This window comes from Mustela putorius, unplaced genomic scaffold, assembly GCF_011764305.1.
Source record: "Mustela putorius furo isolate JIRA1106 unplaced genomic scaffold, ASM1176430v1.1 tig00000151_pilon_pilon_pilon, whole genome shotgun sequence".
In the NCBI taxonomy this organism is placed as follows: domain Eukaryota; kingdom Metazoa; phylum Chordata; class Mammalia; order Carnivora; family Mustelidae; genus Mustela; species Mustela putorius.
In genome coordinates, this window is record NW_025421296.1 from 112,307 (window position 1) to 136,680 (window position 24,374).

Here is a 24,374-nt window from a genome sequence, read left to right on the forward strand (position 1 = left end):
GAGCCGAAATCAAGAGTCAGACGTTGACCTGACTAAGCCACACAGGCACCCTTCCCTTGTGCAAGGAACTTCTAGGCAAGCTGCTGTAAGGATCCCAGAAGGGCTTGACAAAATTTTCTCCTAGGTCACGTTCTAGTTTGGATGCAAGGATTATGGGGATGGCTAGCTGAGCTAAAGTCCCACCAAAGCATGGAGGGCAGCCTTTCAGGGTCTCCAACGATTCCCTTCTTGGGTACACATCGTTTTGTGTTCCATACTCTACCACTGGATTAGAGTCAGGAACTCCTGCCTCACTTCGAAAGGACAGAATATGGCCCAAGAGATAGCATGTCACTTCTGAGGCTCGTAGACAAAGACACTGCTCTCCTCTTGGGCTTGCTCTCGCTCCCTCCCCATTGGTTTCGAGGGGAAGCCGCCTGCTCCTTGTGGGCTGTATGATGGAGAGGCCCATGTGGCAAGGAATGAATATTTCTTGCTCACCGCAATGGAGGACCTCTGGCTGCTAGGAGCCACCCGAGTGAGCACACAAGCAGATTTCCCGCCAACAAGCCTGGAGATGACTGAAGACCCACATGACATCTTGACTGCAGCCTTCTGAGAGATCCTGAGACACAGGTCCCTGGCTAGATGCACCTGGATGCCTGGCCCACGGAAACCATATGCGGTTATCAATTGGTGTTGTCGGAAGCCCTCTGGTTTGCGGAAAACATTCAAAAAAGACACAAGGGTGAAGCCACAGTTCTGGCTGCTGACCCACCCCCCTCTCCTGGGCTTGAAATTCCAGGGAAGTCAAGCGATGGTAGCAACCACTGAGAGATTAGGGTAAACAATGCCAGAAAGAGGTCCTCGATTCTGTTCTCCCTGTATCTCTCTGAGAGGACATGCCCTCACCTGATCCACCCGAGCCAATAGGTGGCCCATGCAGGAGGAGACAACTGGCCGTGTGGTCCAAGTCGGCTGAGAGCACTAGACCCAGCGTCGCAGAGCCTCCTTGAAGGCAGAAAAGGAGCCCAGAAGTTCCCTGGTGTCCCTAGAGAAGGCACAGAAATTAGATGAGTTGAAAGCCTGGGACCTGGTCATTGGGCTTCTGGGCAAGAGGGGAGATGGCCTGTGGAAGGGACACTGCCTGCAACCCCTCTTGGACCAGACCCCACCTGTCTGCTTTGGGATACTGAGGATTAAGACGAGAGTGAACTCGTGTAGAAGAGATGGTGTTCTAATGCTTGGCAGGTTTAAAGCCATTGAAATCGTTGACATTCCTATTCTCCTCGTCCTCAGGACCACCATTAAGGGGAAGGGGCCTTCAAAGAAGCAAGAGGAGTTTATCACTTACAGCAGCCCTGTCAAGTGTCAATATCCAACCACTCCAGTCCCTTCCACCCCCTTGGCAGCCCCACTGCTTTCATAAGGACACAGATACATTCCCCTACAGGCTTTGGAGCAAACGTTAAGTTTTGATTTCTCTAAGATAAATGCCATAGTGCCATGACCTGCTCCTATGGCGGTAGCAAGTCTAGTTCTCCAAGAATCTGTGTGGAAGGGTTGAGCCACTATGTTGGACACCTGAAATTGATATTCTACTGCATGTTAACGGGAATGTAACTCACGGCTTGGAAAAGGAAAAGAATCTGTTAACTGTTTTCAAGAGTCAGCTCTATCATTTTCCATTCCCAACTGTGATGCGGGAGTGATCCAGTCATTCCACATCCTGCCTTGCATTTGGTGGTGGGGTCTCTCTCTCCCTCTGGCGCATTTGGTTTGAATCACTGTGATAGGTGTGCAGTGAGAGCTCACTGGAGTTTTCATTTGAATTGCCCCAATGGCAACTTTTTATGTGGTTTCCATCAGTCTACGCTTTGGTAAAGGTGGCAGGCCCTTTACTTTTTTTTTTTTTTTTTTTTTTTTCCCTTCCCTTTCCTTTTGCTAACTACATTGCATGCTTACTCGGGGATCAAATTCTGAGTTTCCATGCTTCAGACAGGAGTCCTCTATTAGCTACGTGATTTGGACCTATTTCCTCCAAGTTGGTAGCTTGTCTTTTGGGTCTTCTTCAGGAGGTCTTTCACACGGCACAGATTTACAATTCTGATTGTTGGATAAAGTCCAATTAATCAACTTTACCTTAGGGAAAATAATTTGATGTTCAACTGGAGGATTCTTTACCTAGCTTTCCATTCTGGAAATTTTTCCCCACATTTTCCCTATAAGATTTATCATTTTCCATGTAAAGCAGTGATTAACTTTGAGCTACTTTTTAAAATACTCTTTTTTTTTTTCTTCCTGGGAGAGTGAACATGTGCATGAGCGGGCAGCGGCCTGGTGGGAGAAGGGAAAAGAGCATCCTCAAGCAGCCTCGCCAGTGAGCTCGGAGCCTGACTTTGACCCGGGACGCTGAGAGCTTGACAAGAGCCGAAATCAAGAGCTGGCTGCCTCACAGGCTGACTCACCCAGGCAGCCTGAGTTAAGTTCTGCATAGGGTTTGATACTTGGATTGTGGTCCCCGGCCTCCTCGTCCTCCACCTCATCCTCCTCCTCCCCTCTCCCTCTCCGCTCCCTTGTTCTTCTGCTTCTCCTTCTTCTTTGCCTATGCATGTCCACTTGCTCTAGCACCATTTATTCAAAACGCTGTCACTCCTCCACTGAACGGTTTTTTTACCTTTGTCAAGGCCCCATTCGACATATGGGTGGGTGTAGTTCTCTTTCTGGGTCCTTGATTCTGTTCCACTTATCGATCTTTATTCTGTTCCATTGGTCTAGCTCTTCACCAACACCACGCACTTTTCATTACTATAGACGAATATCTTGAAAATTGGGTAGAAGGATTCTTCTGGTTTTTCTTCTTTAGTTTTAGTTTCTCCTCTTTTTCTAGGTTCTAAAATAGAGAGATTTATAGTTTTGAGACTCCTTTTCTTTTTAGAGAGATAGAGAGAGAGAGAGAGAGAGAGATAGACACAGAGACAGAGACAGAGACAGAGAAAGGGAAGCGGTGCAGAAAAGAGAGAGAGATGATTAAGCAGCCACCATGCCCAGCACCAGCACAATGCAGGTTCAGGCCTCACTATCCCAAGGTTGACCATGACCCGAGTCAAAATCAAGAGTTGGACTAACTGACTGAGCCACCCAGATGCTCCTCCCTCTTTCTAATGTATGCATTGAGTGCTATAAATTTAGCTCTCTGTTTGATTTAGCTGTGTCCCACCACCAATTTTAATACGTTGTATTTTTATTTTCCTTCGGTTCAGTGCATTGAAATTTTATCTTTTGTCTCCGATAATCTAGAAAGTTACTTTCTACGTGTTTAAGATTTTGTTATCTTTCTCCCTTTGATATCTAGTTTCAGTGTAAAAGTTTTTTTAACGTTTTTTTATAAGTGTAAAAGTTTAATTCCAAGACAGTGCTACATAGGGTTGCATTTTTTTCAGGTACACAATATAGAGATTCTGCTCCGCTGCCCAAGGACTGTTAGCTCCTGTTGACAGGCACTGATTGGCGTTGGAGTCTCGGGTGCCCCTCCCCCCCACCCCTACTCCCTTCAGCTCCTGTTGCCAGGCACTGGTTTGCATTGGAGACGGAACCCTCGTAGGGGTTCCAAGCAGTTTCTAGTGGCCGAGAGGACACTGGTGATCAGAGACAAAGCCCCCAGGCTCTCTGGAGCCAGCTGGTGGCCATTACAATGTCTCCCCACACAGTTCTGGAGCCGCTGTGGGCTCTCTCCGGGAAAAGCAGTATCTGGAAAAGACATGGAGAAAGACCGCAGCTTTGTGGGCTTCTGGGTTGGTGATAATCGAACGTTGGCCACATGGGCCACGAGACTCTGGGTTTGGCTGGGAGATCCTCGTGTGCACTGTGTTGGTGGTGTCATGACAGTAAAGTGTGGACTCCGCTTAAGAGGAAGAAAGGGGGCACTGTGCCCAGAATGAAGTATCTGGAAAAGACATGGAGAAGACCGACCCGGATGCACCAGCCCATGGAGCCGTCGCATCATCGAGAACACAAGGCCAGTCCTCTCCCGCTACAGATCCTTGCTCTGGCTGCCCTGAATCAAGATGTCGGGTACTTTTCTGTGGGAGACGCTACGCAACTGCTGAAGGGAGTTCGGCAAAGGCTGTTGAAGAAGAGCCCTCACCAGCTCACCGATGAAAATCCCATCTGTGGAGCAGCCCAGGACGATGGAGAACCCCCTGCGAGGAATATGCCAGAAGACTTCGAGGACAGCCCTGATCTGCGGGGAAGTGCAGACCCTCTGTCTCAGGACATTGGCAGCTGTGGACTGAGAGTGCAGGAAGAGGCAGGGGAGGCAGGCAGGCCAGAGCTTCCTCCGGACGGAGGTGTGCCGTGGCAGGCCCCCGCTGAGGGCCAGAGCCAACACCACACACCCTCAGCCAGATCCTACTGACGGTGATGCATCTGCTAGAGCTCCTTAGAGATCATCTGGAAGGTGGGGGCTCAAGGAGGCAGGTGCAGACTGGCTCCTCCTCCACTGATCACGTGCCCCGTGGGAGCCCCCTGAATAAAGGAAAGCCATCCAGGGGCACTGAAGAAGGCACGTCAGGGGAATGAAGAGCTCCCAGGAAACACAACCATCCACCAAGCTGAGCAAGTATCTTTTCACCCAGCGAAACAGCCTCCTGGAAAGGGAGATTCAGAAGCTGCACCTGAAGCTCGAGGCAGAGCCTAAGCTGTGCGAAGAGCACCTCAAACACCTGAGAGAGGAAGATGATGGAGGAGACGGTGAATAACGAAACTGCCAAGGTGCGCAGGAAGGTGTGAAAGAACTTTAGGAACTTGCCAAGAGGGTGCGCAGGAAGAATGCCAGGATGCGGCCCACTGGAACTTATAGGCCTCTACAAGAAGATGGCCGAACGACCTGCACCGAGAATGCCAGAGAATCTCCTCCTTGCATGACCGAGTCTCCGGGGCGCCTCCGGCTCCTGAAAACAGAAGTGAGTGAGGGAGCCAGAAGGCTGTTCTGTGGGCAGAGAGGGAGTTCCAGAAGCCCAAGAAGAGAAAAACCATCTTTGCACTGGCCAGCTCAAGTTCTGGGTCCCCTGCAGCAGAAGCTTGGCCAACTCTGGGGTCCCAAGGTCCAGCCTGTCTCCGGGGGGGCCTCACCCTGGCCCTGCTCCTGCTCCTGCTCCTGCCTGCAGCTCCTGCTCTTCTGGGCACAGCCTCCAAATGCCCCTCAAGGGCCACAGGCCCCCCTGAAAGCCCAGAAGCGATTCTATGCCAAGAAGGGAGCAAGGGTGCACTGGCCAGACTCCAAGTTCTCGGGCTCCCATTCCCTGCAGTTACCCACTGATCTGTAAACTCCCTCCTCCCAGCAGCCACCAACACTCCACAACCAGAGCACAAAAGCTCCTGGGCTTCACTTACCCCTTCAGCATGGCCACACCCATTGCTCTCTTTTACTGGATCCCCACAGATCCACTTCCCATTATTGAACTGCTGCTCCCCTAGGGCTTGACAAAATTCCCTATAGCCATGTGAGAGAGCATTTTTTCAATGTTAAGGGACCAAAAAAAATACAACGATCAAATTGCTGACCCTACTTCTGCTACTGAGAATTGATTGTATGAAGGGATTCTATGCCAAGCAACGAAGGGTTTTGAAGTGTCCTTTACTGATCACTTAATTGTCCCAATGACCCAGTGTGTCATATACTACTGAGGTTCAGAGAGGGGACACAACTTGCCCCAAGATCACACAGCTGGTGAATTTCAGAGCTCCCATTCCAAGCCAAGGTCGTCTAATTACCCACTGATGTGAAAGTAACTACCACTCCTACCACTACGATGACTTTCTGCTTCTTTCATTTCTGAGAGAGAGAAAAAGAGCGAGGGCACACACACACATGCAAGCGGGGGAGGGGCAGGGAGAGAGAGATTCCTGGACAGCCTTCCCACTCAAGTGCACAACCAGACGCTGGGCTGGATTTCACAGACCATGGGACCACGCCCTGAGCCGAAATCAAGAGTCAGACGTTGACCTGACTAAGCCACACAGGCACCCTTCCCTTGTGCAAGGAACTTCTAGGCAAGCTGCTGGAAGGATCCCAGAAGGGCTTGACAAAATTTTCTCCTAGGTCACGTTCTAGTTTGGATGCAAGGATTATGGGGATGGCTAGCTGAGGTAAAGTCCCACCAAAGCATGGAGGGCAGCCTTTCAGGGTCTCCAACGATTCCCTTCTTGGGTACACATCGTTTTGTGTCCCATACTCTACCACTGGATTAGAGTCAGGAACTCCTGCCTCACTTCGAAAGGACAGAATATGGCCCAAGAGATAGCATGTCACTTCTGAGGCTCGTAGACAAAGACACTGCTCTCCTCTTGGGCTTGCTCTCGCTCCCTCCCCATTGGTTTCGAGGGAAGCCGCCTGCTCCTTGTGGGCTGTATGATGGAGAGGCCCATGTGGCAAGGAATGAATATTTCTTGCTCACCGCAATGGAGGACCTCTGGCTGCTAGGAGCCACCCGAGTGAGCACACAAGCAGATTTCCCGCCAACAAGCCTGGAGATGACTGAAGACCCACATGACATCTTGACTGCAGCCTTCTGAGAGATCCTGAGACACAGGTCCCTGGCTAGATGCACCTGGATGCCTGGCCCACGGAAACCATATGCGGTTATCAATTGGTGTTGTCGGAAGCCCTCTGGTTTGCGGAAAACATTCAAAAAAGACACAAGGGTGAAGCCACAGTTCTGGCTGCTGACCCACCCCCCTCTCCTGGGCTTGAAATTCCAGGGAAGTCAAGCGATGGTAGCAACCACTGAGAGATTAGGGTAAACAATGCCAGAAAGAGGTCCTCGATTCTGTTCTCCCTGTATCTCTCTGAGAGGACATGCCCTCACCTGATCCACCCGAGCCAATAGGTGGCCCATGCAGGAGGAGACAACTGGCCGTGTGGTCCAAGTCGGCTGAGAGCACTAGACCCAGCGTCGCAGAGCCTCCTTGAAGGAAGAAAAAGAGCCCCGAAGTTCCCTGGTGTCCCTAGAAAAGGCACAGAAATTAGATGAGTTGAAAGCCTGGGACCTGGTCATTGGGCTTCTGGGCAAGAGGGGAGATGGCCTGTGGAAGGGACACTGCCTGCAACCCCTCTTGGACCAGACCCCACCTGTCTGCTTTGGGATACTGAGGATTAAGACGAGAGTGAACTCGTGTAGAAGAGATGGTGTTCTAATGCTTGGCAGGTTTAAAGCCATTGAAATCGTTGACATTCCTATTCTCCTCGTCCTCAGGACCACCATTAAGGGGAAGGGGCCTTCAAAGAAGCAAGAGGAGTTTATCACTTACAGCAGCCCTGTCAAGTGTCAATATCCAAACACTCCAGTCCCTTCCACCCCCTTGGCAGCCCCACTGCTTTCATAAGGACACAGATACATTCCCCTACAGGCTTTCGAGCAAACGTTAAGTTTTGATTTCTCTAAGATAAATGCCATAGTGCCATGACCTGCTCCTATGGCGGTAGCAAGTCTAGTTCTCCAAGAATCTGTGTGGAAGGGTTGAGCCACTATGTTGGACACCTGAAATTGATATTCTACTGCATGTTAACGGGAATGTAACTCACGGCTTGGAAAAGGAAAAGAATCTGTTAACTGTTTTCAAGAGTCAGCTCTATCATTTTCCATTCCCAACTGTGATGCGGGAGTGATCCAGTCATTCCACATCCTGCCTTGCATTTGGTGGTGGGGTCTCTCTCTCCCTCTCTGGCGCATTTGGTTTGAATCACTGTGATAGGTGTGCAGTGAGAGCTCACTGGAGTTTTCATTTGAATTGCCCCAATGGCAACTTTTTATGTGGTTTCCATCAGTCTACGCTTTGGTAAAGGTGGCAGGCCCTTTACTTTTTTTTTTTTTCCCCTTCCCTTTCCTTTTGCTAACTACATTGCATGCTTACTCGGGGATCAAATTCTGAGTTTCCATGCTTCAGACAGGAGTCCTCTATTAGCTACGTGATTTGGACCTATTTCCTCCAAGTTGGTAGCTTGTCTTTTGGGTCTTCTTAAGGAGGTCTTTCACACGGCACAGATTTACAATTCTGATTGTTGGATAAAGTCCAATTAATCAACTTTACCTTAGGGAAAATAATTTGATGTTCAACTGGAGGATTCTTTACCTAGCTTTCCATTCTGGAAATTTTTCCCCACATTTTCCCTATAAGATTTATCATTTTCCATGTAAGGCAGTGATTAATTTTGAGCTACTTTTTAAAATACTCTTTTTTTTTCTTCCTGGGAGAGTGAACATGTGCATGAGCGGGCAGCGGCCTGGTGGGAGAAGGGAAAAGAGCATCCTCAAGCAGCCTCGCCAGTGAGCTCGGAGCCTGACTTTGTCCCGGGACGCTGAGAGCTTGACAAGAGCCGAAATCAAGAGCTGGCTGCCTCACAGGCTGACTCACCCAGGCAGCCTGAGTTAAGTTCTGCATAGGGTTTGATACTTAGATTGTGGTCCCCGGCCTCCTCGTCCTCCACCTCCTCCTCCCCTCTCCCGCTCCCTCTTCTGCTTCTCCTTCTTCTTTGCCTATGCATGTCCACTTGCTCTAGCACCATTTATTCAAAACGCTGTCACTCCTCCACTGAACGGCTTTTTACCTTTGTCAAGGCCCCATTCGACACATATGGGTGGGTGTAGTTCTCTTTCTGGGTCCTTGATTCTGTTCCACTTATCGATCTTTATTCTGTTCCATTGGTCTAGCTCTTCACCAACACCACGCACTTTTCATTACTATAGACGAATATCTTGAAATTGGGTAGAAGGATTCTTCTGGTTTTCTTCTTTAGTTTTAGTTTCTCCTCTTTTTCTAGGTTCTAAAATAGAGAGATTATAGTTTTGAGACTCCTTTTCTTTTTAGAGAGATAGAGAGAGAGAGAGAGAGAGAGAGAGAGATAGACACAGAGACAGAGACAGAGACAGAGAAAGGGAAGCGGTGCAGAAAGAGAGAGAGATGATTAAGCAGCCACCATGCCCAGCACCAGCACAATGCAGGTTCAGCCTCACTATCCCAAGGTTGACCATGACCCGAGTCAAAAGCAAGAGTTGGACTAACTGACTGAGCCACCCAGATGCTCCTCCTCCTTTCTAATGTATGCATTGAGTGCTATAAATTTAGCTCTCTGTTGATTTAGCTGTGTCCCACCAATTTTAATACGTTGTATTTTTATTTTCCTTCGGTTCAGTGCACTGAAATTTTATCTTTTGTCCCCGATAATCTAGAAAGTTACTTTCTACGTGTTTAGATTTTCTTATCTTTCCCCTTTGATATCTAGTTTCACTTTTAACGTTTTTTCATAAGTGTAAAAGTTTAATTCCAAGACAGTGCTACATAGGGTTGCATTTTTTTCAGGTACACAATATAGAGATTCTGCTCCGCTGCCCAAGGACTGTTAGCTCCTGTTGACAGGCACTGATTGGCGTTGGAGTCTCGGGTGCCCCTCCCCCACCCCTACTCCCTTCAGCTCCTGTTGCCAGGCACTGGTTTGCATTGGAGACGGAAACCCTCGTAGGGGTTCCAAGCAGTTTCTAGTGGCCGAGAGGACACTGGTGATCAGAGACAAAGCCCCCAGGCTCTCTGGAGCCAGCTGGTGGCCATTACAATGTCTCCCCACACAGTTCTGGAGCCGCTGTGGGCTCTCCGGGAACAGCTGTGGGCTTCTGGGTTGGTGATAATCGAACGTTGGCCACATGGGCCACGAGACTCTGGGTTTGGCTGGGAGATCCTCGTGTGCACTGTGTTGGTGGTGTTCATGACAGTAAAGTGTGGACTCCGCTTAAGAGGAAGAAAGGGGCACTGTGCCCAGAATGAAGTATCTGGAAAAGACATGGAGAAGACCGACCCGGATGCACCAGCCCATGGAGCCGTCGCATCATCGGAGCACAAGGCCAGTCCTCTCCCGCTACAGATCCTTGCTCTGGCTGCCCTGAATCAAGATGTCGGGTACTTTTCTGTGGGAGACGCTACGCAAACTGCTGAAGGGAGTTCGGCAAAGGCTGTTGAAGAAGAGCCCTCACCAGCTCACCGATGAAAATCCCATCTGTGGAGCAGCCCAGGACGATGGAGAACCCCCTGCGAGGAATATGCCAGAAGACTTCGAGGACAGCCCTGATCTGCGGGGAAGTGCAGACCCTCTGTCTCAGGACATTGGCAGCTGTGGACTGAGAGTGCAGGAAGAGGCAGGGGAGGCAGGCAGGCCAGAGCTTCCTGACGGAGGAGGTGTGCCGTGGCAGGCCCCCGCTGAGGGCCAGAGCCCACACACCACACACCCTCAGCCAGATCCTACTGACGGTGGTGATGCATCTGCTAGAGCTCCTTAGAGATCATCTGGAAGGTGGGGGCTCAAGGAGGCAGGTGCAGACTGGCTCCTCCTCCACTGATCACGTGCCCCGTGGGAGCCCCCTGAATAAAGGAAAGCCATCCAGGGCACTGAAGAAGGCACGTCAGGGGAATGAAGAGCTCCCAGGAAAACACAACCATCCACCAAGCTGAGCAAGTATCTTTTCACCAGCGAAACAGCCTCCTGGAAAGGGAGATTCAGAAGCTGCACCTGAAGCTCGAGGCAGAGCCTAAGCTGTGCGAAGAGCACCTCAAACACCTGGAGAGGAAGATGATGGAGGAGACGGCACGCTGCCTGCAAGTGAAGAACGAACTTGCCAAGGTGCGCAGGAAGGTGGATGCGGCCCACTGGAACTTAGGCCTCTACAAGAAGATGGCCGACGACCTGCACCAAGAATGCCAGAGAATCTCCTCCTTGCATGACCGAGAGCGCCTCCTGGTGGACAACAGAAGTGAGGAGAGCCAGAAGGCTGTTCTGTGGGCAGAGAGGGAGTTCCAAAGGCTCAAGGAAGAAAACCATTGCCTCAGGCAGAAGCTGGCCAACTCTGGGCCCAAGGTCCAGCCTGTCTCCGGGGGGGCCTCCTGCTCCTGCTCCTGCTCCTGCTCCTGCTGCAGCTCCTGCTCTTCTGGGCACAGCCTCCAAATGCCCTCAAGGGCCACAGGCTCCCCTGAAAGCCCAGAAGCCCAAGAAGGGAGCAAGGGTGCACTGGCCAGACTCCAAGTTCTCGGGTCCCCTGCAGGTCTGATTCCCTCTCCCAGCAGCCACCAACACTCACAACCAGAGCACAAAAGCTCCTGGGCTTCCTTACCCCTTCAGCCACACCCATTGCTCCTTTTACTGGAGATCCACCCCATTAGTGAACTGATGCTACCTATTCCCTATAGCCATGTGAGAGAGCATTTTTCAATGTTAAGGACCAAAAAAAAATAAAACGATCAAATTGCTGACCCTACTGCTACTGAGAATTGATTGTATGAAGGGATTCTATGCCAAGCAACGAAGGGTTTGAAGTGTCCTTTACTGATCACTTAATTGTCCCAATGACCCAGTGTGTCATATACTACTGAGGTTCAGAGAGGGGACACAACTTGCCCCAAGATCACACAGCTGGTGAATTTCAGAGCTCCCATTCCAAGCCAAGGTCGTCTAATTACCCACTGATGTGAAAGTAACTACCACTCCTACCACTACGATGACTTCTGCTTCTTCATTTCTGAGAGAGAGAAAGAGCGAGGGCACACACACACATGCAAGCGGGGGAGGGGCAGGGAGAGAGAGATTCCTGGACAGCCTTCCCACTCAAGTGCACAACCAGACGCTGGGCTGGATTTCACAGACCATGGGACCACGCCCTGAGCCGAAATCAAGAGTCAGACGTTGACCTGACTAAGCCACACAGGCACCCTTCCCTTGTGCAAGGAACTTCTAGGCAAGCTGCTGTAAGGATCCCAGAAGGGCTTGACAAAATTTTCTCCTAGGTCACGTTCTAGTTTGGATGCAAGGATTATGGGGATGGCTAGCTGAGGTAAAGTCCCACCAAAGCATGGAGGGCAGCCTTTCAGGGTCTCCAACGATTCCCTTCTTGGGTACACATCGTTTTGTGTCCCATACTCTACCACTGGATTAGAGTCAGGAACTCCTGCCTCACTTCGAAAGGACAGAATATGGCCCAAGAGATAGCATGTCACTTCTGAGGCTCGTAGACAAAGACACTGCTCTCCTCTTGGGCTTGCTCTCGCTCCCTCCCCATTGGTTTCGAGGGAAGCCGCCTGCTCCTTGTGGGCTGTATGATGGAGAGGCCCATGTGGCAAGGAATGAATATTTCTTGCTCACCGCAATGGAGGACCTCTGGCTGCTAGGAGCCCACCCGAGTGAGCACACAAGCAGATTTCCCGCCAACAAGCCTGGAGATGACTGAAGACCCACATGACATCTTGACTGCAGCCTTCTGAGAGATCCTGAGACACAGGTCCCTGGCTAGATGCACCTGGATGCCTGGCCCACGGAAACCATATGCGGTTATCAATTGGTGTTGTCGGAAGCCCTCTGGTTTGCGGAAAACATTCAAAAAAAGACACAAGGGTGAAGCCACAGTTCTGGCTGCTGACCCACCCCCCTCTCCTGGGCTTGAAATTCCAGGGAAGTCAAGCGATGGTAGCAACCACTGAGAGATTAGGGTAAACAATGCCAGAAAGAGGTCCTCTATTCTGTTCTCCCTGTATCTCTCTGAGAGGACATGCCCTCACCTGATCCACCCGAGCCAATAGGTGGCCCATGCAGGAGGAGACAACTGGCCGTGTGGTCCAAGTCGGCTGAGAGCACTAGACCCAGCGTCGCAGAGCCTCCTTGAAGGCAGAAAAAGAGCCCAGAAGTTCCCTGGTGTCCCTAGAGAAGGCACAGAAATTAGATGAGTTGAAAGCCTGGGACCTGGTCATTGGGCTTCTGGGCAAGAGGGGAGATGGCCTGTGGAAGGGACACTGCCTGCAACCCCTCTTGGACCAGACCACCCCCACCTGTCTGCTTTGGGATACTGAGGATTAAGACGAGAGTGAACTCGTGTAGAAGAGATGGTGTTCTAATGCTTGGCAGGTTTTTTAAAGCCATTGAAATCGTTGACATTCCTATTCTCCTCGTCCTCAGGACCACCATTAAGGGGAAGGGGCCTTCAAAGAAGCAAGAGGAGTTTATCACTTACAGCAGCCCTGTCAAGTGTCAATATCCAAAACACTCCAGTCCCTTCCACCCCCTTGGCAGCCCCACTGCTTTCATAAGGACACAGATACATTCCCCTACAGGCTTTGGAGCAAACGTTAAGTTTTGATTTCTCTAAGATAAATGCCATAGTGCCATGACCTGCTCCTATGGCGGTAGCAAGTCTAGTTCTCAAAGAATCTGTGTGGAAGGGTTGAGCCACTATGTTGGACACCTGAAATTGATATTCTACTGCATGTTAACGGGAATGTAACTCACGGCTTGGAAAAGGAAAAGAATCTGTTAACTGTTTTCAAGAGTCAGCTCTATCATTTTCCATTCCCAACTGTGATGCGGGAGTGATCCAGTCATTCCACATCCTGCCTTGCATTTTGGTGGTGGGGTCTCTCTCTCTCCCTCTCTGGGCGCATTTGGTTTGAATCACTGTGATAGGTGTGCAGTGAGAGCTCACTGGAGTTTTCATTTGAATTGCCCCAATGGCAACTTTTTATGTGGTTTCCATCAGTCTACGCTTTGGTAAAGGTGGCAGGCCCTTTACTTTTTTTTTTTTTTTTTTTTTTTCCCCCTTCTATTTCCTTTTGCTAACTACATTGCATGCTTACTCGGGGATCAAATTCTGAGTTTCCATGCTTCAGACAGGAGTCCTCTATTAGCTACGTGATTTGGACCTATTTCCTCCAAGTTGGTAGCTTGTCTTTTGGGTCTTCTTAAGGAGGTCTTTCACACGGCACAGATTTACAATTCTGATTGTTGGATAAAGTCCAATTAATCAACTTTACCTTAGGGAAAATAATTTGATGTTCAACTGGAGGATTCTTTACCTAGCTTTCCATTCTGGAAATTTTTCCCCACATTTTCCCTATAAGATTTATCATTTTCCATGTAAGGCAGTGATTAATTTTGAGCTACTTTTTAAAATACTCTTTTTTGTTCTTTCTGGGAGAGTGAACATGTGCATGCAGGGGAAGGGGCGTGGAGGGAGAAGGGAAAAGAGCATCCTTAAGCATCCTTGCCAGTGAGCTTGGAGCCAGACCTTGTCCCGGGACCCTAGGAGCTTGACAAGTGCGGAAATAAAGAGCTGGCTGCCTCACAGGCTGACTCACCCAGGCCCCCTGAGTTCAGTTTTTGTATAGGGTTTGATACTTATATTGTGGTCCCCGGACTCCTAGTCCTCTACCTCTTCCTCTCCTCTCCCGCTCACTCCTCTGCTTCTCCTTCTTCTTTGCCTATGCATGTCCACTTGCTGTAGCACCATTTATTCAAAATGCTGTCACTCCCCACTGAACTGCTTTTTACCTTTGTCAAGACCCCATTGGACATATGGGTGTAGTTCTCTTTCTGGGTCCTTGATTCTGTTCCACTTAGCGATATTTATTCTGTTCTATTGGTCAAGCCCTTCACCAACACCATGCACTTTTGATTACTGTAGCCGTATATATTGAAATTGGGTAGAAAGAGGATTCTTCTGGTTTTTTCTTCTTTAGAGATTTTTTAGTTTCTCCTCTTTTTCTAGGTTCTAAAATAGAGAGATTATAGTTTTGAGACTCCTTTTCTTTTTAGAGAGAGAGAGGGAGAGAGAGAGAGAGAGAGAGAGAGAGAGAGACAGAGACAGAGACAGAGACAGAGAAAGGGAAGCGGTGCAGACAAAGAGAAAGAGAGAGATGATGAAGCAGCCACCATGCCCAGCACCACCAGCACAATGCAGGTTCAGCCTCACTATCCCAAGGTTGACCATACCCGAGTCAAAAGCAAGAGTTGGACTAACTGACTGAGCCACCCAGATGCCTCCTCCTCTTTCTAATGTATGCATTGAGTGCTATAAAATTTAGCTCTCTGTTGATTTAGCTTGTGTCCCACCAATTTTAATACGTTGTATTTTTTATTTTCCTTCGGTTCAGTGCACTGAAATTTTATCTTTTGTCTCCGATAATCTAGAAAGTTACTTTCTACGTGTTTAGATTTTCTTATCTTTCTCCCTTTGATATCTAGCTTTTTCACTTTTAACCGTTTTTTTTATAAGTGTAAAAGTTTAATTCCAAGACAGTGCTACATAGGGTTGCATTTTTTTTCAGGTACACAATATAGAGATTCTGCTCCGCTGCCCAAGGACTGTTAGCTCCTGTTGACAGGCACTGATTGGCGTTGGAGTCTCGGGTGCCCCTCTCCCCCACCCCTACTCCCTTCAGCTCCTGTTGCCAGGCACTGGTTTGCATTGGAGACGGAACCCTCGTAGGGGTTCCAAGCAGTTTCTAGTGGCCGAGAGGACACTGGTGATCAGAGACAAAGCCCCCAGGCTCTCTGGAGCCAGCTGGTGGCCATTACAATGTCTCCCCACACAGTTCTGGAGCCGCTGTGGGCTCTCCGGGAACAGCTGTGGGCTTCTGGGTTGGTGATAATCGAACGTTTGGCCACATGGGCCACGAGACTCTGGGTTTGGCTGGGGAGATCCTCGTGTGCACTGTGTTGGTGGTGTTCATGACAGTAAAGTGTGGACTCCGCTTAAGAGGAAGAAAGGGGCACTGTGCCCAGAATGAAGTATCTGGAAAAGACATGGAGAAGACCGACCCGGATGCACCAGCCCATGGAGCCGTCGCATCATCGGAGCACAAGGCCAGTCCTCTCCCGCTACAGATCCTTGCTCTGGCTGCCCTGAATCAAGATGTCGGGTACTTTTCTGTGGGAGACGCTACGCAACTGCTGAAGGGAGTTCGGCAAAGGCTGTTGAAGAAGAGCCCTCACCACCAGCATCTCACCGATGAAAATCCCATCTGTGGAGCAGCCCAGGACGATGGAGAACCCCCTGCGAGGAATATGCCAGAAGACTTCGAGGACAGCCCTGATCTGCGGGGAAGTGCAGACCCTCTGTCTCAGGACATTGGCAGCTGTGGACTGAGAGTGCAGGAAGAGGCAGGGGGAGGCAGGCAGGGCCAGAGCTTCCTGACGGAGGTGTGCCGTGGCAGGCCCCCGCTGAGGGCCAGAGCCAACACCACACCCTCAGCCAGATCCTACTGACGGTGATGCATCTGCTAGAGCTCCTTAGAGATCATCTGGAAGGTGGGGGGGCTCAAGGAGGCAGGTGCAGACTGGCTCCTCCTCCACTGATCACGTGCCCGTGGGAGCCCCCCTGAATAAAGGAAAGCCATCCAGGGCACTGAAGAAGGCACGTCAGGGGAATGAAGAGCTCCCAGGAAACACAAACCATCCACCAAGCTGAGCAAGTATCTTTTCACCAGCGAAAAACAGCCTCCTGGAAAGGGAGATTCAGAAGCTGCACCTGAAGCTCGAGGCAGAGCCTAAGCTGTGCGAAGAGCACCTCAAACACCTGGAGAGGAAGATGATGGAGGAGACGGCACGCTGCCTGCAAGTGAAGAACGAACTTGCCAAGGTGCGCAGGAAGGTGGATGCGGCCCACTGGAACTTAGGCCTCTACAAGAAGATGGCCGACGACCTGCACCGAGAATGCCAGAGAATCTCCTCCTTGCATGACCGAGAGCGCCTCCGGGTGGAGAACAGAAGTGAGGAGAGCCAGAAGGCTGTTCTGTGGGCAGAGAGGGAGTTCCAAAGGCTCAAGGAAGAAAACCATTGCCTCAGGCAGAAGCTGGCCAACTCTGGGCCCAAGGTCCAGCCTGTCTCCGGGGGGCCTCCTGCTCCTGCTCTTGCTCCTGCTCCTGCTCCTGCTCCTGCTGCAGCTCCTGCTCTTCTGGGCACAGCCTCCAAATGCCCTCAAGGGCCACAGGCTCCCCTGAAAGCCCAGAAGCCCAAGAAGGGAGCAAGGGTGCACTGGCCAGACTCCAAGTTCTCGGGTCCCCTGCAGGTCTGATTCCCTCTCCCAGCAGCCACCAACACTCACAACCAGAGCACAAAAGCTCCTGGGCTTCCTTACCCCTTCAGCCACACCCATTGCTCCTTTTACTGGAGATCCACCCCATTATTGAACTGATGCTACCTATTCCCTATAGCCATGTGAGAGAGCATTTTTCAATGTTAAGGACCAAAAAAATAAAACGATCAAATTGCTGATACTACTGATTCTGAGAATTGATTGTATGAAGGGATTCTATGCCAAGCAACGAAGTACTGATCACTTAATTGTCCCAATAACCCAGTGTGTCATATACTACTGAGGTTCAGAGAGGGGACACAACTTGCCCCAAGATCACACAGCTGGTGAATTTCAGAGCTCCCATTCCAAGCCAAGGTTGTCTAATTACCCACTGATGTGAAAGTAACTACCACTCCTACCACTTCGATGACTTCTGTTTCTTCCTTTCTGAGAGAGATAAAGAGCGAGGGCACACACACACATGCAAGCGGGGGTGGGACAGGGAGAGAGAGATTCCTAGAGAGCCTTCCCACTCAAGTGCACAACCAGACGCTGGGCTGGATTTCACAGACCATGGGACCACGCCCTGAGCCGAAATCAAGAGTCAGACGTTGACCTGACTAAGCCCACACAGGCACCCTTCCCTTGTGCAAGGAACTTCTAGGCAAGCTGCTGTAAGGATCCCAGAAGGGCTTGACAAAATTTTCTCCTAGGTCACGTTCTAGTTTGGATGCAAGGATTATGGGGATGGCTAGCTGAGGTAAAGTCCCACCAAAGCATGGAGGGGCAGCCTTTCAGGGTCTCCAACGATTCCCTTCTTGGGTACACATCGTTTTGTGTCCCATACTCTACCACTGGATTAGAGTCAGGAACTCCTGCCTCACTTCGAAAGGACAGAATATGGCCCAAGAGATAGCATGTCACTTCTGAGGCTCGTAGACAAAGACACTGCTCTCCTCTTGGGCTTGCTCTCGCTCCCTCCCCATTGGTTTCGAGGGAAGCCGCCTGCTCCTTGTGGGCTGTATGATGGAGAGGCCCATGTGGCAAGGAATGAATATTTCTTGCTCACCGCAATGGAGGACCTCTGGCTGCTAGGAGCCACCCGAGTGAGCACACAAGCAGATTTCCCGCCAACAAGCCTGGAGATGACTGAAGACCCACATGACATCTTGACTGCAGCCTTCTGAGAGATCCTGAGACACAGGTCCCTGGCTAGATGCACCTGGATGCCTGGCCCACGGAAACCATATGCGGTTATCAATTGGTGTTGTCGGAAGCCCTCTGGTTTGCGGAAAACATTCAAAAAAAGACACAAGGGTGAAGCCACAGTTCTGGCTGCTGACCCACCCCCCTCTCCTGGGCTTGAAATTCCAGGGAAGTCAAGCGATGGTAGCAACCACTGAGAGATTAGGGTAAACAATGCCAGAAAGAGGTCCTCGATTCTGTTCTCCCTGTATCTCTCTGAGAGGACATGCCCCTCACCTGATCCACCCGAGCCAATAGGTGGCCCATGCAGGAGGAGACAACTGGCCGTGTGGTCCAAGTCGGCTGAGAGCACTAGACCCAGCGTCGCAGAGCCTCCTTGAAGGCAGAAAAGGAGCCCAGAAGTTCCCTGGTGTCCCTAGAGAAGGCACAGAAATTAGATGAGTTGAAAGCCTGGGACCTGGTCATTGGGCTTCTGGGCAAGAGGGGAGATGGCCTGTGGAAGGGACACTGCCTGCAACCCCTCTTGGACCAGACCCCACCTGTCTGCTTTGGGATACTGAGGATTAAGACGAGAGTGAACTCGTGTAGAAGAGATGGTGTTCTAATGCTTGGCAGGTTTTTTAAAGCCATTGAAATCGTTGACATTCCTATTCTCCTCGTCCTCAGGACCACCATTAAGGGGAAGGGGCCTTCAAAGAAGCAAGAGGAGTTTATCACTTACAGCAGCCCTGTCAAGTGTCAATATCCAAACACTCCAGTCCCTTCCACCCCCTTGGCAGCCCCACTGCTTTCATAAGGACACAGATACATTCCCCTACAGGCTTTCGAGCAAACGTTAAGTTTTGATTTCTCTAAGATAAATGCCATAGTGCCATGACCTGCTCCTATGGCGGTAGCAAGTCTAGTTCTCAAAGAATCTGTGTGGAAGGGTTGAGCCACTATGTTGGACACCTGAAATTGATATTCTACTGCATGTTAACGGGAATGTAACTCACGGCTTGGAAAAGGAAAAGAATCTGTTAACTGTTTTCAAGAGTCAGCTCTATCATTTTCCATTCCCAACTGTGATGCGGGAGTGATCCAGTCATTCCACATCCTGCCTTGCATTTGGTGGTGGGGTCTCTCTCTCCCTCTCTGGCGCATTTGGTTTGAATCACTGTGATAGGTGTGCAGTGAGAGCTCACTGGAGTTTTCATTTGAATTGCCCCAATGGCAACTTTTTATGTGGTTTTCCATCAGTCTACGCTTTGGTAAAGGTGGCAGGCCCTTTACTTTTTTTTTTTTTTTTTTTTTTTTTCCCCTTCTATTTTCCTTTTGCTAACTACATTGCATGCTTACTCGGGGATCAAATTCTGAGTTTCCATGCTTCAGACAGGAGTCCTCTATTAGCTACGTGATTTGGACCTATTTCCTCCAAGTTGGTAGCTTGTCTTTTGGGTCTTCTTAAGGAGGTCTTTCACACGGCACAGATTTACAATTCTGATTGTTGGATAAAGTCCAATTAATCAACTTTACCTTAGGGAAAATAATTTGATGTTCAACTGGAGGATTCTTTACCTAGCTTTCCATTCTGGAAATTTTTCCCCACATTTTCCCTATAAGATTTATCATTTTCCATGTAAGGCAGTGATTAATTTTGAGCTACTTTTTAAAATACTCTTTTTTTTTTTTCTTCCTGGGAGAGTGAACATGTGCATGAGCGGGCAGCGGCCTGGTGGGAGAAGGGAAAAGAGCATCCTCAAGCAGCCTCGCCAGTGAGCTCGGAGCCTGACTTTGTCCCGGGACGCTGAGAGCTTGACAAGAGCCGAAATCAAGAGCTGGCTGCCTCACAGGCTGACTCACCCAGGCAGCCTGAGTTAAGTTCTGCATAGGGTTTGATACTTAGATTGTGGTCCCCGGCCTCCTCGTCCTCCACCTCCTCCTCCCCTCTCCCGCTCCCCTCTTCTGCTTCTCCTTCTTCTTTGCCTATGCATGTCCACTTGCTCTAGCACCATTTATTCAAAACGCTGTGTCACTCCTCCACTGAACGGCTTTTTTAACCTTTGTCAAGGCCCCATTCGACATATGGGTGTAGTTCTCTTTCTGGGTCCTTGATTCTGTTCCACTTATCGATCTTTATTCTGTTCCATTGGTCTAGCTCTTCACCAACACCACGCACTTTTCATTACTATAGACGAATATCTTGAAATTGGGGGGGTAGAAGGATTCTTCTGGTTTTCTTCTTTAGTTTTAGTTTCTCCTCTTTTTCTAGGTTCTAAAATAGAGAGATTATAGTTTTGAGACTCCTTTTCTTTTTAGAGAGATAGAGAGAGAGAGAGAGAGAGACAGAGACAGAGACAGAGACAGAGAAAGGGAAGCGGTGCAGAAAGAGAGAGAGATGATTAAGCAGCCACCATGCCCAGCACCAGCACAATGCAGGTTCAGCCTCACTATCCCAAGGTTGACCATGACCTGTGTCAAAAGCAAGAGTTGGACTAACTGACTGAGCCACCCAGATGCTCCTCCTCCTTTCTAATGTATGCATTGAGTGCTATAAATTTAGCTCTCTGTTGATTTAGCTGTGTCCCACCAATTTTAATACGTTGTATTTTTATTTTCCTTCGGTTTAGTGCACTGAAATTTTATCTTTTGTCCCCGATAATCTAGAAAGTTACTTTCTACGTGTTTAGATTTTCTTATCTTTCTCCCTTTGATATCTAGTTTCCTTTTTAACGTTTTTTCATAAGTGTAAAAGTTTAATTCCAAGACAATGCTACATAGGTTTGCATTTTTTTCAGGTACACAATATAGAGATTCTGCTCCGCTGCCCAAGGACTGTTAGCTCCTGTTGACAGGCACTGATTGGCATTGGAGTCTCGGGTGCCCCTCCCCCACCCCTACTCCCTTCAGCTCCTGTTGCCAGGCTCTGGTTTGCATTGGAGTCGGAACCCTCGTAGGGGTTCCAAGCAGTTTCTAGTTTTCGAGAGGACACTGGTGATCAGAGACAAAGCCCCCAGGCTCTCTGGAGCCAGCTGGTGGCCATTACAATGTCTCCCCACACAGTTCTGGAGCCGCTGTGGGCTCTCCGGGAACAGCTGTGGGCTTCTGGGTTGGTGATAATCGAACGTTGGCCACATGGGCCACGAGACTCTGGGTTTGGCTGGGAGATCCTCGTGTGCACTGTGTTGGTGGTGTTCATGACAGTAAAGTGTGGACTCCGCTTAAGAGGAAGAAAGGGGCACTGTGCCCAGAATGAAGTATCTGGAAAAGACATGGAGAAGACCGACCCGGATGCACCAGCCCATGGAGCCGTCGCATCATCGGAGCACAAGGCCAGTCCTCTCCCGCTACAGATCCTTGCTCTGGCTGCCCTGAATCAAGATGTCGGGTACTTTTCTGTGGGAGACGCTACGCAACTGCTGAAGGGAGTTCGGCAAAGGCTGTTTGAAGAAGAGCCCTCACCAGCTCACCGATGAAAATCCCATCTGTGGAGCAGCCCAGGACGATGGAGAACCCCCTGCGAGGAATATGCCAGAAGAAGACTTCGAGGACAGCCCTGATCTGCGGGGAAGTGCAGACCCTCTGTCTCAGGACATTGGCAGCTGTGGACTGAGAGTGCAGGAAGAGGCAGGGGAGGCAGGCAGGCCAGAGCTTCCTGACGGAGGTGTGCCGTGGCAGGCCCCCGCTGAGGGCCAGAGCCAACACCACACCCTCAGCCAGATCCTACTGACGGTGATGCATCTGCTAGAGCTCCTTAGAGATCATCTGGAAGGGTGGGGGCTCAAGGAGGCAGGTGCAGACTGGCTCCTCCTCCACTGATCACGTGCCCCGTGGGAGCCCCCTGAATAAAGGAAAGCCATCCAGGGCACTGAAGAAGGCACGTCAGGGGAATGAAGAGCTCCCAGGAAACACAACCATCCACCAAGCTGAGCAAGTATCTTTTCACCAGCGAAACAGCCTCCTGGAAAGGGAGATTCAGAAGCTGCACCTGAAGCTCGAGGCAGAGCCTAAGCTGTGCGAAGAGCACCTCAAACACTGGAGAGGAAGATGATGGAGGAGACGGCACGCTGCCTGCAAGTGAAGAACGAACTTGCCAAGGTGCGCAGGAAGGTGGATGCGGCCCACTGGAACTTAGGCCTCTACAAGAAGATGGCCGACGACCTGCACCACCAAGAATGCCAGAGAATCTCCTCCTTGCATGACCGAGAGCGCCTCCTGGTGGACAACAGAAGTGAGGAGAGCCAGAAGGCTGTTCTGTGGGCAGAGAGGGAGTTCCAAAGGCTCAAGGAAGAAAACCATTGCCTCAGGCAGAAGCTGGCCAACTCTGGGCCCAAGGTCCAGCCTGTCTCCGGGGGGCCTCCTGCTCCTGCTCCTGCTCCTGCTGCAGCTCCTGCTCTTCTGGGCACAGCCTCCAAATGCCCTCAAGGGCCACAGGCTCCCCTGAAAGCCCAGAAGCCCAAGAAGGGAGCAAGGGTGCACTGGCCAGACTCCAAGTTCTCGGGTCCCCTGCAGGTCTGATTCCCTCTCCCAGCAGCCACCAACACTCACAACCAGAGCACAAAAGCTCCTGGGCTTCCTTACCCCTTCAGCCACACCCATTGCTCCTTTTACTGGAGATCCACCCCATTAGTGAACTGATGCTACCTATTCCCTATAGCCATGTGAGAGAGCATTTTTCAATGTTAAGGACCAAAAAAATAAAACGATCAAATTGCTGACCCTACTGCTACTGAGAATTGATTGTATGAAGGGATTCTATGCCAAGCAACGAAGGGTTTGAAGTGTCCTTTACTGATCACTTAATTGTCCCAATAACCCAGTGTGTCATATACTACTGAGGTTCAGAGAGGGGACACAACTTGCCCCAAGATCACACAGCTGGTGAATTTCAGAGCTCCCATTCCAAGCCAAGGTCGTCTAATTACCCACTGATGTGAAAGTAACTACCACTCCTACCACTACGATGACTTCTGCTTCTTCATTTCTGAGAGAGAGAAAGAGCGAGGGCACACACACACATGCAAGCGGGGGAGGGGCAGGGGAGAGAGAGATTCCTGGACAGCCTTCCCACTCAAGTGCACAACCAGACGCTGGGCTGGATTTCACAGACCATGGGACCACGCCCTGAGCCGAAATCAAGAGTCAGACGTTGACCTGACTAAGCCACACAGGCACCCTTCCCTTGTGCAAGGAACTTCTAGGCAAGCTGCTGTAAGGATCCCAGAAGGGCTTGACAAAATTTTCTCCTAGGTCACGTTCTAGTTTGGATGCAAGGATTATGGGGATGGCTAGCTGAGGTAAAGTCCCACCAAAGCATGGAGGGCAGCCTTTCAGGGTCTCCAACGATTCCCTTCTTGGGTACACATCGTTTTGTGTCCCCATACTCTACCACTGGATTAGAGTCAGGAACTCCTGCCTCACTTCGAAAGGACAGAATATGGCCCAAGAGATAGCATGTCACTTCTGAGGCTCGTAGACAAAGACACTGCTCTCCTCTTGGGCTTGCTCTCGCTCCCTCCCCATTGGTTTCGAGGGAAGCCGCCTGCTCCTTGTGGGCTGTATGATGGAGAGGCCCATGTGGCAAGGAATGAATATTTCTTGCTCACCGCAATGGAGGACCTCTGGCTGCTAGGAGCCACCCGAGTGAGCACACAAGCAGATTTCCCGCCAACAAGCCTGGAGATGACTGAAGACCCACATGACATCTTGACTGCAGCCTTCTGAGAGATCCTGAGACACAGGTCCCTGGCTAGATGCACCTGGATGCCTGGCCCACGGAAACCATATGCGGTTATCAATTGGTGTTGTCGGAAGCCCTCTGGTTTGCGGAAAACATTCAAAAAAGACACAAGGGTGAAGCCACAGTTCTGGCTGCTGACCCACCCCCCTCTCCTGGGCTTGAAATTCCAGGGAAGTCAAGCGATGGTAGCAACCACTGAGAGATTAGGGTAAACAATGCCAGAAAGAGGTCCTCGATTCTGTTCTCCCTGTATCTCTCTGAGAGGACATGCCCTCACCTGATCCACCCGAGCCAATAGGTGGCCCATGCAGGAGGAGACAACTGGCCGTGTGGTCCAAGTCGGCTGAGAGCACTAGACCCAGCGTCGCAGAGCCTCCTTGAAGGCAGAAAAGGAGCCCAGAAGTTCCCTGGTGTCCCTAGAGAAGGCACAGAAATTAGATGAGTTGAAAGCCTGGGACCTGGTCATTGGGCTTCTGGGCAAGAGGGGAGATGGCCTGTGGAAGGGACACTGCCTGCAACCCCTCTTGGACCAGACCCCACCTGTCTGCTTTGGGATACTGAGGATTAAGACGAGAGTGAACTCGTGT

General features: G+C 50.4%; 1 long non-coding RNA gene across 1 annotated transcript; it reads right to left on the reverse strand.

The window, feature by feature from the left end:
• Positions 1–969: 969 nt before the first annotated feature.
• LOC123390890 lies at positions 970–6,838 on the reverse strand. Its single transcript, XR_006605478.1, has 3 exons — positions 6,438–6,838; positions 2,657–2,872; positions 970–1,030 (listed from the first exon to the last, which is right to left on the reverse strand). It is a non-coding gene; the product is annotated as an uncharacterized LOC123390890 (long non-coding RNA).
• Positions 6,839–24,374: the final 17,536 nt, after the last annotated feature.